We start from the raw sequence: 13,608 nt of genomic DNA, 5'->3' as shown, positions 1-13,608 counted from the left end.
ACCACATCTGCAAGACTCAGGTCTCCTTTTCACCAAGAAACTGAGAGGAGGAACAAACTGGGACATCAAACAGCAAACCAGAAGCTGAAGGTGGTGTAACACATACATCACCGTGGTCTCTTTCACAGGCAGAAATATTTTCTTTTTTGCTTAGAAATGTAAACGCTCACAGGGACAACAAAATGGTTCAGAGTGCAGCTATCGGTGTGGACGGTAATCCTGATTTAAAACTGTTATTGAACAGGTCTGGTAATGCGATTTCTGCTTTTCCAAGAGTGATCACACCACTGCCGTGATAAAATACTTGTCTCTCGTTGAGGATGATGCAATAAAACACCCTCTGTATTCTTAGTTGCTGCTGTGTTTATTCGTGTATTAGTCCCCTCAGTTCGGTTTTCACCGCTGTGTAAAAAGCAGCAGCGACCAGTAAGAGACAAGTAACTGCTGACACTGTACGATACACAGAGTAAAGTACTGACACAAGATGTGGGACAGTGTGATACTTTTCTCATGCTGATTTCCAAAAAAACAACCCAAACCACCAAACGCATTACAACCTGGCCTGAGAGGACCCCCCTCTAGTGGGAATGAGAGTGTACTTCAGTCGACACCCACGTTACCCAAGAATAGAAAATCCCGTGTCCTTAAGAGTCAGGCAAGCACCATCTTTCTTTTAATCATCTCCAAAATATATCACTTTCACTCCAATAAACAAAAAATGAACTACAGATTCATTACTGCTTCAAGATAATCAGGCATTAATTAAGAACTTCTCATTATAGACTTATTTGTGGCAGTTAAACATTTCCTATTTTAGTTGCCTCACTGTACACATGTAAATACATTATCCTGGGCAGGGGTTGTTTTCCTTTCGCAGCAAAACATCCCCTGCATCGTTAGAGAAGCGGGCTGGGTGATTAACGAGGCTCCGGCACCAGACCCAGGCTCTGCCCTGGCCCTGTGCTGAGGCCCCACCTTTGGGCCTGCTTTGGGCCAGCTCCTCACCACACTGGGATACAGCCGAATGGGCCTGCTTGCCCCATGTCTGGTTTGGATATAATCTGACTTGTCATCGCTAGATTTCTCTAACGAATCCAGCGGCCTTTTTGCTGCTGATAAAGCGGGCTGCAGCTCTGGGCCAGGAGGCTGTTGCAGGTGGTAAGAGGTGGGGTGAGCTCCTCCACCTCCTAGTGGAGATGGTTCATTGTGTCATCCTAGAGATCTCTCATGCATAACGTGTAGAGTACCCCGAAACAAGTTAGGTAGTGGCCCCAAGTCTCTTTTTATCAGAATAACGGACACTTACTTAGTACTTTTGTTTTGCTCTTATAAAGGAGTCCGGCAGCCCCCAGGAACAGTATCGCATCACCACCAGAAGGCTTACAGTAAATCATGCACAGAGCAATTTTTACCTCCCTATCTCAGAGAAAAGGATTTGTGACAGATCAAAACGTTGAGGGGCAGTGCTAAACAATACCTTTTTGAAACAGTTTTACAGCCTTGCGATGAGATGACACAAGGAGTTATAATACTGTGGTCATCTCCAAAGCCACACTTGGCAATGATTTGGTCCTCGATTCAGTCCAGCTCCTTCTTGGCTCATCAAGACTTTGTTTGAGATGGGATTAGCTGAAACTGAGCAAGAGCCACAGGAAGTGGAATACCATTAACAAAAAGAAAATTACAGCTGTGCTTAATACTCAGACTGTTATCCAAACAAGGGAATATGAAGTGGCAAGTACTCAAGGACAAAATAACTAACTCATAGGAGACACGGGTCACAGAACCCCTCTCTACCTTCTTCTTCCTTTTTTTTCCTCTCCTCGTGGAATCTGAAAATAAGCACTAATAATCATTTCAGGTGGATGCGGATTGCCATATAATATCCTGTTACCATTAATGCTGAAAAGGATCATTGATCTGCGTTTAACTACCCAGGCAAAAGCTCCCAGTGCAAGGCAGGCTTAGCACTGCCCTCAGCCTTGGGGCTGAGCCCTTCACTTAACAGAGCCGCTGTGACCGGCGGTCCACGGGGCTGGAGCTACGGCAAGAAAGGCAGCAGAGGCTGGTGCAGCTCCGATCCCGACAAAATATTCTGCGCAGGCACTTGCCATTTCTGTGGGTCACACCTGAGAATTTGCCCAGCTGGCTGCCAATTTCACAGGCTTTCTATTGTCATTTGTTTGACACTATTATTCTAGAAAAATTATAGCACATGGCCTCTCTGATACCTAGAGGGTTTTTGCCAACTGCCTGCTTGCTAAAAAGGCATGCCTCTGGCACTTCTAAGATAGGTTCAAAACAAAATAAACGTGTATGTTAATGCTCACATTTTGTAATACTTTTGTATCCACCGTATCACAAAGATCAAGCAGATCAGAAAGGACTCTCTTCCCCATGATAACAAAATCATAAAAGAACGAGGAAATACAGGGGTTGCCGCCTGAATTGCTGTCAAATCACCTCCTCGCCGCCGGGTCGCGATAAGACAAGCCTTATCACGCTGCCCAATTCACAATCAAATTACCTGCTCCTGTCCCCAGTCTGCCCTTTCCCTTCCCAGGGCTTCTGGGCAGGTGGGTGGGTGGGGGAAGCGCCGTAGTCTCGGTGACTTACAAACGGGACTCCTCAGTCTGGGCACGGCAAGATGCAAATGCACCTCCAGCCACCGTGCCCGCACACCGGCCTTGCCGGGCTGCCTGCTGGAACCAGCCTGGACACCCGGGTGCATGCAAGGTGCTGCAGCGCGTGGTGCTGCTACAACCCTCCAATCCTTCTCTAGTTCAGATTGTCAGCTTTTAAGCTCTGTCCCCCCACAACTCTGAACTCACCTTTTTTAAACAAGAGGAACAATAAATTTATCCTGCTTTCACTTTTCAGCGCCCTTAGAAAGTTTATTTCAAAGATAAATATTGCTATAGTCATTCATATCTTCATGAAACCCAGCCTACCTAGCTGTAATATTTGCATTCTTTGCCTCCCTTTTAAAGTAATTTAGGATTCAACAACTGTAGACCATGGTTGCCCTTCTCCTTGGAGCAGGGACAAACTTAAATGACCCACACTAGTTTTTGGCAATTCTTCAAGGACTTACAAAGCTTGTACACTGCTTTTAGCGTATGCAGGACTACATAGGAATAAACTTTGGTAACTGAGACAACCTTTCCTTCCCTTTTTTCTCTGCTAACTGCCACCAGTTTATTTTTAATGGCTATCATGCATGTTCTTACAGTCAGGTTCCAAGCCTGCAGCAAGGGAAAAGCGGGCACGCTCCCCAGGCAATCCTTGAAACAAACATACCAAAGACACCTTTGTTACCACCCTGAATCTATGCCTGAATTAAAGGCGAGGTAGTTGCACAGTATCAGCCTCATGAATTAAGGAGAAATCAGCTGAGGTTTCCTCACTTTTCATACACAGTCCATGGAAACTACTTAGTCAAGGCCTTTTGGCTATGTAAGTGCGTGCAGTGTGACCCCTGTAACAACGGGACAATGTGACCCAGTTCAAGACACTCTTTAAATCTAGCACCCACTTTTTCTTAGCCCTTTGTGATGTCAGTTATTTATCTTCTACTTCACCAGGGTTAGAAATAACAAAGATCAGTGCTCAAATTTCTGAAGCCGCAACTTTTAGCTCCCAAAATACACTTTAAGCAACAAAAAGATCTCTTTTTAAATGGTAGAACAACTGTGTGCTATTTTGCGTTAAAAGGGTTTGAAAGGATTTTCAGAAACTATGCTGCATTTCACACTTGCTTATTAATTCTCCTCATTCTCCTTATTAGCATGTACAGACAACACAGCAGCTCAAGGACAGCTCGCTGAAGCAGCTCTGTGCTTGGTCAGCCAGCCTTAGAGATAAAGCACAATGATGCCTCATGTTCTTCAAAGCTGTACAGCAGAGCAGATCTGTCCTGCTCATATTTTTAAAATTCTTAAATGCCAATGTTTTTGTGGAAGCTGATTTACAAAAAGTAATAATAATAATAAAAAAAAATCATTCACATCTTCACCATTGTGCCTAATACACTGTCTTGGACATGATATTGACTAACCTGCTGTTTTAGTCTCCCATTGCAAATATTTTGCAAAATCCTGGGAATGAGGCCAATCCCTGAGAAGCAAAAGAAATAGACTCTAGATATTAGCTAACTAAAAGCAATAACCATCAGCCTTGTGGGATACAACACTCACTACAGAATTACATATGTATTAGAAGCAACTGGGGAGAACAAAAAGTTGTGGATTAGATGGCGATGGGGCAATCCCTGGGACCTCAAACAGAAAGAGACAGAGTTAGACCAGCACCAGGAAGCAGCCATTGCAAACTGGGGATAAATGGACATTTGAGATTGTGCATGTGCTGATCAGTGCACACTCACGAGTTGCTGCAGCAGGGCCTACCAGAACTACCTGCAAGCATGCTCTGAGACAAGTTACTCCTCCACAGCTACCACAGACATCTCTGATCAGCAGCAAATTCACAGCAGCAGCATGTCCATCTGCTCTTGTCATGAGAAGGTGAAGCAGGTAAGGAACATACAGGCAGACATACGTATACCCATGCATGGACGCTGCTGTGAACACATTCACAGTTCAAACCTTTTGTATATTTTCTGTCAAGCACTGTTTTTCATACATATGCAAAGCTATGTAACATACAATTAGTTCTTTCACACTAGAGCGCTGCATAAAACAGAGTAACTGCACCGAAAATTAGCTTTTGATATTTATTTGTTTGACAATGTAGAGATCAAAATGATTGTTGTACTGAGACTGAAATCTAGGAGCAGTCACTATTTAATTTCCCTTAAGAAAAGAGTGGTAGATACTATTAAATACAAAATTCAAACCTTTCATCTGCAAGCATTCTAATATATGGGAAATCCTGAAAAACTGTCATTATGCTATGTGACATGAGCGGTAACAATTACTGCAAGCGTTAAGCCTTTTATTTAGGTATTGTGTCTGCATCCTTTCGAACCCGTTTGCAGTTCTCACTCTTTTGTTGAATACCATTGCTCCCTTTTGATTCCGCAGCTCCAGAAGGGTGAGCCATACTACCTTACGCGCCAAAGTCCACTGCAAAAGGTCTCTGCAAGCAGCCTCCGCCACGCGCAACCACACTGTCAGCCTACAGAGCGATGCTGATAAGGAAAACGCCAAAAGGGGTTAAAACTTCGCTGCCCTCACCCCACAGGGCTGGAAGTTCCCACTCCAGGGCTCTGGCAACCCAAGGGGCCAGCTGCCCTCACAGCCTTTTTCAGGCTTGCTTCCTGTAAACAGGGGGTGCCATCCACCAGCAACTAGGGGGTGGTAACGAACAGCTGCAGTGCCATCATGGCTTTTATTTCAGAAATTCCAGAAAGCTCCCCAAAGGCTTATTTGAACGCCACCCTCACCGGCAGGGAGGGCTTTTGTTTTGTAGGGCTGCGAGAGCTGCTCCCCCTCGTCCCCTCTTCCTGCCTCTCTGTATAATGCCTATAGGTGCCAGCTGGGAAGCTGAAGACACGTACCGTCCTAGGCAAAACCACATGTCTTAACAACCTCGCCTGAGCGAAGTCAAACAATTTGCAGCAAAAATTGAAGATAAGTGACCAAGGACAGAATCTTTACAGAAACAAAGCTTGAAGTTTCAACTCTACACCATTCTGTCAGCAGCTTTCTTATTTAATTGAGCCGGTATACACCCGACATCAAAGATACTAAGCTATTTTGTGCTGAAAATATTGGAAGCATGTTAAGAAGAGGTGGCAAACAGAAAGGATCTGTCAAAGGTAACAGATGTATCAAGGGCACCAAGCACTGTGAAGAAGGCGTTAATTATCTATGCTGAAAAAGAAAAGGTGTTTGAAAAACAGAAACTGTTTTCAAAAGATTCAACATATTCCTATTGTGCTCAGGAGAAAAAGCTTCCCGGCACCTTAGACAACATTATTTTGGGTATGTGGGTTAAAAAGATTTTTTAGGCGAGGAGGCACACAATGTGGAGAGAGAGCGCTCTGTTTCAGAAACATGGTTTCAACTTCAAAACCTTTGCTGTGTCTCACAACCCATTCCAACTGTAAATTGAATTCTTTATTCCGACTTTTAATGGAATGGGTAACTTACACAACCTAGCTGAATCTCTGAAAGAACGGGAAAAGAAGAACACCTTTCTGAGCGCCTTTTTGTAATTTAGCACAGTCTCCACAGTACTTTCAACTCCTGCCCTACAAGGACTGCTTCATCTGAAAGGGAAAAAAAAAAAAAAAAAGGTATTTTTTTGAGAATAAAACAGGAATATGCAAAAAAAGTCATGCTGAGGCAAAACTTGTCACCAGAGGACCTACCCTACATAGCGCTGACGTTCTTATTAATTTTTTTTTCTAGATCGTGGATGGTTCTGTTCACTCACAACCTAATTCTGAGGCAGGAGGAGAAACTGATTCCTTATTATACCTCCGTGCCCCCTCCCTCCCCCTCCCCTCGTAGGAGCAGTGAATCGCACCTTTCTGAAGCACGATTTTGAGAAAACTGGTTAACACAAAAATGACCCTTTCCTTTTTCATTTGGAAAAAAATAAAATAAAATCAGAACAGATAGGAAGGGAGACGAGTAATAATTAAGAGCAAGGGAAGCCTCCACCTATGTTACGGGGGAAATGGCCGAGGCGATGGGCAGCAGGGATGTACCAGGCCCTGGGATCCTGATCCCTACCTCCCCAGCCAGCCAGCCAGCTCCTCCCGCGGCCCGCTTCCCTCCCGCATCGCTCTCAGGCCATATATAGCGGGTGGCTAACACCGACAGCGGCTGGGAAACCCATTTGGGCATCGTCTGGGCATCGTCAGCCCGAGAGCACAGGTTTGGAAGGACTGGTTTCCACAACAGAGCGTCAACACACCTGCCAAGGAGTCACACGGGAGGAATCCCCTGGGCACTGTTCTGTATTTCATACCATGACTTGAAAGGGTAGGTCTGTGGAACAGGACTCAGAAGAACTGAATTATTTTTGCCGACGATCCGAGCTTTTTCTCTTGGCTTATTTTCAGCTGCATCCTCCTCACCTCCCCACAAGGTGCGCAGATTAGGAAACACTCTGACTGGATTAACCGCTTTAAAAATTATTCAGATGTCACAGCTGGCCAGTTTTTGACCCTTCTGATAGCAGGATTTAAGAGTTTACTGGGAAAGAACAAGTGCTCCTGTCAGTGCCATAACTCCTCCACACTGCTCTAGTTCACAACAGCAAAACACTTCCTCAGAACTGAAGAGAAAAAAAGCTCTCAGCTCCAGGCCAGCTCTACACTGAAGATTTCAATGGGGCGAAAAATAAAAAGAAAAAATATTCCAAGGAGTCACTTCAGTCCTCAGTAGGGCCCGGAATAATACGAGTCCAGATAAGCTGGCAAACTGTTATTTTCCCGTTTTGCCCGAGTTCTCCGTCTGTTGTGGCAGAGGAAAATGAGCGCAGCGCTGAGAACACGTCCTCCAAAAACACACGTTCCACGCTTCACACACACAAAGCCTGAATTTGCATACATGAATCAAACAATTAGGTTCCCCGAATGCCTGAACTACTTACACAAATTGGGACTTTCACTCAGTCGAGCGAGCGAGCGCACAACGTACAATTTCGCAGGCCACTTCAGCATTTCACATTTCTGATATCCCCACAACGCAAACCAGAAAAATCGAGTCCAAATTCTTCTCGAAGTTACTCCCAGCAAATAGCAGCTCGCTTATAAAAGCCTGATTAATTGCAGAATCTTGGCTTCAGAATTCAATTACATGTTAAAATATTAAAAATTCTAGAGTCCATAAACAATGACTATAAAACTGTTTATAGCATTTTTAATATTTTATTTGCATACTGCAATACGAACTATAAATGTTCTTTTTCCTGCCCCCCACCCCCTTTTCCCTCGGATTAGTTTGCTGCAGTTTCTTCCTGCAAACAGAACGAGCGTGACACTCGGGGACAGAGGAGATGAGAGAGGATGTGGCAGGCTATTGACACTCCACCTCCTCACAAACTCTGCTCCTTCACTCTGCTCTGTGCCTCTTCGTGAGTTTTATTCTGGGTCTACAAGGGTGCTTCTGGATAATTACAGGATACAAGCTGGCATTTTTTTCCAGCCTGTCTCGATTTCAAAGTAACCTCCCTATTCATGCTTGTATTATTTATTGAAGGTAAAACAGCAAAACAAATCAATTGCTAACAGCCTCGTGCAGTTTTCTGAACTTAGCATTTCTGCAGGGAGGTGTGCGTACACCGCGATACTCCATGCAGCTCTACATGTTCAGACACGAGAACCTTGTACAAATCCTAAACTTTAACAAGCTTTTTCTTAAAGGCTTTTTTCTTTACACACGCGCATCGCACAGGTTAGTCTGAAAGACGAAGATACAGGAAGCACCTGAGCAACAAATCTTCCTGTAACTTCTCCCGAAGTGCTAAACCCCAGCACTCACCCTGTTTTCCAATTACGGTATCTGCACCAATTATAACAGTAAGTTGGCAGCCCCAGAGAGTGATTTTTACACTCATTTTAAGCTCGTTTTGCTCAGAATGTAAAGAAAAACTTGAACTGCAATCTCAGAGGTGAAAGGCTAGAGTTTTAATTTCTGAACCGCGCAGCCCTGGCAGGTCTTTTCCACACTTGTGCTCTGCGGAGTCCATTTTGTTTCTGTATGTATTTCTGCTCAGGTTCCCCTTCCCCCTCTGAACAAAGAAGGTATCACCGCATTTATAAGAAAGCCACTCATTGACAGTTTTTGCTGCAGCTCATTTGTTATGTCCCGCTAAGAGTTTACAAACAGCTGTCCCATGCATCTCCACTGGATACAATTTTAGTCTAGACAGGGGAAATCCAAGCTACTGCTGCCCAAACAACGTAAACACAGGAAGATTTTCAATCAATCATTGCATTAATAGGAACACATCTCATAATATAAGGGGAGGGCGTTTTGGAAGAAAGCCTATTTCAGAGCCTGAAACAGTGTAATTGCATGGCATTGTTCTTGTGCTAGGCAGGGCTATGGAACGGCGCTCTCGCAAACCAGATTTTGGTGCAGTGGTAGATTTCGATAAAATGAGCCTTGTTTCTCCAACACAAGTGGCTTTCAAGACCACTGACAACTTTGAATTAAATGGTAAACAGACTAAATGAGACACGCACAGCACAGGCATTCATCTCCACTTTGATACAATCAGGTCAGTGCCCACACAAATATATTTATTGCGTGACCATTATTTCTGTTTTTCTTCAAGTTGCTTTACCTGGGAAATGATGTTAAACACCGCAGCTACTAATGTACTAATGATTTTTCCTGTTCTCCTCCGTGCCAGCCTGTTGTCTATGCCCAAACATACCAACATCTAGAAAAACTGCTAGTGCAGATACTTCTGTGTTGTTATGTTTTTAGAGAAAAACAACAAGGCCCTTCTTACATCTGGGGCATCCATATACCTACTCTTCATAAAAACAAAATCAAATAAAAATGAATAACCTTAATTACAAAACTTTTTTTTTTTTTTCCCCAGGGGGAGTGAGGGAAAGCAGCTATTATTCTGTCCTTATTTTATTTTTTTTTTCAGTCCCTTCATCAAGAAGCTCGGTTTACACTCATGGTCTCGGATCAACTTTTACCAGTGGGTGTCAGTGTAACAGTATAATGATATAATGGGGGGAGGACACGTAGAAAAAGCATGAAGAAACACTGATTAAGTTTTATTTTTAAATGCTACATCGATATAAAAAACAAACAGAGAACACATCTCCTTCCAGAGACTTTCTGCTTCACTAGCGATGTATTCCGCAGAGATCCTCGAACTTCACACACGTTTGTGCTAGCATGCCCAATGTGATCGACTTCGGCTTTTGTTTTCTGGACCTCTGCGTGTTGTGTGTGCGTACACACACGCACACAGGCACGCGGCAACTGCGAGGTTTCCGTCGTTTCGACAAAGCCAGCCTGTCTCTTTAATTCAGATTTCGCAGCCAACAGTTAAGAGGCTCTGCGGACCCCAACTTATTAACCTGTGCCAATTTAACTAGTATTACTCAAGAGGTTCAGAAGCCTAAAAATAGGTGTTAATCTGCGCAGACTGACAGCAACTAATCAGTACCTGCCCTGTCACAAGTTCCGTCCCTCCTACTCATTGCACAGAGGCGGGGGGACAGCACACAGGGAGGTAAAAAAAAAAAAGGAGAGACCCTGGTGTTTCCTTTTTTTAATTCGTGCGCAGCTTTTCGTGAGGGAAAAAAATAAAAAAAATCACGAGATGTTTATGTGGTGGGGCTCAATGTGAAAACTTGTTTCCGTACCAGCAAGCAATGGCTTCCTGCAAGCAAGAGCTGTGTGCGTGTCTACCAAACCTCTCCGTCCAAAGCGACGAGGCCCTTTATTTTCACTCGGGGTGAAAACAAGCGAGCAGGGCTCACACCCACCCTAGCGCCGGGTCTCATTAGCTGTGTTACAGTGTGATGTGAAGTTTTAGGGGCCCGAGTTTTGCTCTGCCGAGTGCTGTTGGCCTGGCTCTCCCCACAAAGCCGTGCACAGGCACGAAGGGCCAGCAGGGCGCACGCCCCATGGTGGCTTTGCTCTGGTGGGGCTGGGGTTACGGCTGCTGGGAAGGGCCCCAACCAGCCACGACTGTCCCCCACAGACGTACTTTTAGGAGAAAAGTGGGTTTAAAATTAATAAAAGTAGTCAGCCGGGCTGGCTGACGGCTGAAAGGAGGGATGAGGAGCGCTCGACTCAGCTGGGTGTTTCGTGCGTAACTCGGGCTATCCGGGATGTGCCGGGTTTCGTTGAAGGAATATTTTCGCAGGAAGTACCAAAATAATGTAAAACAATGCTGTGAGGCCATTGTGAGGAGAGGGAAGTAAACAACAGCGGGTTAACGAACCGGGGGGGGGGGGCGGGGGGAGGAGGGGCGCTTTGCGAGCTTCGCTTGTGCGTTACTGAAAAGACAGAGAAGAAAAAAAGAGAAAAAAAAAAAAAATAAAATAAAAAAAAAAGAGGAAAAAAAAAAAATTAAAAAAAAAAGAGGCGCGGGAGGGAGCCCCCGCAGCGGGCTCTCCCGCCGAGGGCTGCCGCCCGCCCGCCAAATGGCCGCGCGCTGCCGGCGCCCCAGCGGCCGCCCTGCGCCCGCGCCCGCAGCTGCGCCCGCGCCCCGCCGCGCGCCAATGGCGGCCCGCGCGCCCCTCCCCCGCCGCGGCGCGGCCAGACCTGTTTTTGTCTGCGGCGGCGGCGGCGCTCGGGGCCGCGCCGCTTCCTCCCTCCCGCCCTCCTCCTCCTCCTCCTCCTCTCCTCCTGCTCCCCCTTCTTCCCTCGCCCCCCCCGGCCCGCTTGTTCCGTCCCTTCCCAGCCGCGGCCCGTCCGGGCCCGAAGTTGTGCTCGGAAGGGGGCGAGGGAAGGGAAGGGAAGGGAGAGGGAAGGGAAGGGAAAGGGCGGCTCCATCCGCGCTCAGCCCCAACTCCCCCCTGCCAACACCCCCAGCTCTCGGGGGCCGCACGAAACGTAAAAAGAATAAAAAATTTAAAAAAATAAATAAATAAAAAATAAAGAAGGGGGCGAGGGGGAGCGCAGCACTCCCCGAGTTTCCCCGTGAGCCGTGAGGGGCTGCGCCCCCCGCCCCGCGCGGCGCTGAGGCGGGCGTACAAAGGCACATCTGTGCGTGCCGGAGGGCCGGCCTGACGTGTTTGCTGCTCGCAGCAGCTGCGGTTTCTGAGGAAACAAGGCTGATTTTCTAGCCGGGCTGGGAGATTTTTTTATTTTTTTTTCTCTCTCTCCCCCTTTCCAAGCGCCTACGTGCGGGGGAGGGGAGCTGAGGAGAGGCCGCGCCGCAGCGGAGCCGCGGCGGGGGAGGGGCGGCGGCGCGGGGGCTGCCGGGAACGCGCCCGCCGTGAGGCGATCGCTGCCCGCCCGGCCGCCGGGGGGGGGGGGGGGGGGGATTTTTGGGGTGTTTTTTTCTTTAAAATCAACCTTTGTGGCCGCGGGGGCTCAAAAATCCTTCTGGGGCCTGGCAGCTCGAAGCAAAATAATCCCAACTCCTCTAAACTACGCGTTAAAAGGGGGGCAGCGAGATCAAAACTCACGTGGGAAGGGCGCTGCTAAGTCGGGAGAAATAAAAAGTGTTGAGCTGCAAAGGGTGCGCGATGAACGCCCGTGCGCTTTGTGCTGGTGCTGAGCGTGTCAGGCCAAACTTACGCCTCGTGTAGCTGTTTATTTTTCAAGTGTCCAAACATTTTCCTGCGCGCACACCGTAACAAATTAATTTCACTGATGTTTAGCACTTGAGATCGCGCTAGACAAGCAAGGAATTGATTCCAAGATATAAAAGCTAATGCTACAAATTTTCAGACTCGATTGCCGACAAGTAGATACCTATGTTCGTATTTAGTCACTGAAATAATTGGCCTAATTTTCAGAAATGATAAGCACTCGCGTTTTCAATTAATTTCACTTCTCTGAAAATCAGGCCACTATGTAGCTAAATATGACCTAAGTTTGAAGATTTTGTCTCTCTGAAACTGAAAAAAAAAAAAAAGGAACAAAACTATTACTACATCCAAATACCAGCATAATTACTTAACATTAAACGTGGAGTGAGTAGAAAGGGAAAGAATATATGTATGGGGTGACGGTATCTAATGCCACGGAAGCCACATGACAATTACATTAAAAATACTCAGAGCTCTGTGTGAATCTCTTCCTGAGATTGGTTCCAGTTATTGCTGTGGAAAAGGTTAATATAAACAACTCCCACCAGAACCGCCCGAAAACAAAGCCCACATTTACAAATTGTCAGGACTGACCCAAAACCTTTGGCCATATTAATCACACTTAGTGCACATTTTCCCACAAAGGAATTAAAGAGTAGAAAAAAACAACACCTCTGCTTCATTTAAAGAGGAGAAAAGGCAAACTGGTTAAGGACTGCCATGTGTGCATTATGTATATACCTGACTGGATCTAACGCAATTGTTATCCTGGCTGTGCACGGGCTGTTTTTCCCACCATGTGAAATGAACTTTTCTGTAAGTTTGGGCAGGGCACAGGCATGGCTCTAAAGACCAGTATTAGAAATAGCGGAAAAAAAGATTCTTGAGAAATGCCAAAAATAATCATGTTTCTTGCCTTCTGCCAGAACTGGAGTCAATTTTACCAAGCGGAAGCACTCAAAAATCCCGAGTTTGGGCTCAAAACAAGGAAAAAGCTTTACAAAACATGAAGCTTTTTGGAAAGAGCTTCAGATTCTTTTTTATACAGTTCATGAACCTGTAATAGGTACTTGGATCATTATTTTCACATCCCTCCCCCTCCATTTTACAAGACCTAAAAAATGCCCCCCTACAAGCACTGGAATGCCGGGGCTGAAGGTTTTTCTGCTTTTGTTTTTCAGCTGTCAACGACACAAAACTCCAGCCCTGTTCTGTCCTCATCTCCTCTGCCCCGAAATGAACATCCTCCAGCAGCGGCCCAAGGGTCACTGGCTGTGATCCTTAGGCACTACCTTCGGCTTCACCTAGGCCCTCTGCGCAGGGAAAGGTGAACTGCAGTGACTTAAGCAGCGCTGGAGCTCCTTGCTGCTGGGCCTCGTGGGCACACAGCCTGC

General features: G+C 46.1%; 1 protein-coding gene across 7 annotated transcripts in view; it reads right to left on the bottom strand.

Moving 5' to 3' along the window:
• ARID1B (AT-rich interaction domain 1B) overlaps positions 1 to 13,608 on the bottom strand; it is a 320,528-nt gene that overhangs the window by 147,717 nt on the left and 159,203 nt on the right. The window lies entirely within an intron of this gene.

Source organism: Anas acuta, chromosome 3 (genome assembly GCF_963932015.1).
Source record: "Anas acuta chromosome 3, bAnaAcu1.1, whole genome shotgun sequence".
Lineage (NCBI taxonomy): Eukaryota > Metazoa > Chordata > Aves > Anseriformes > Anatidae > Anas > Anas acuta.
The sequence above is the reverse complement of the archived record's forward strand: the minus strand, read 5'-3'. Positions and strand labels throughout refer to the sequence as shown.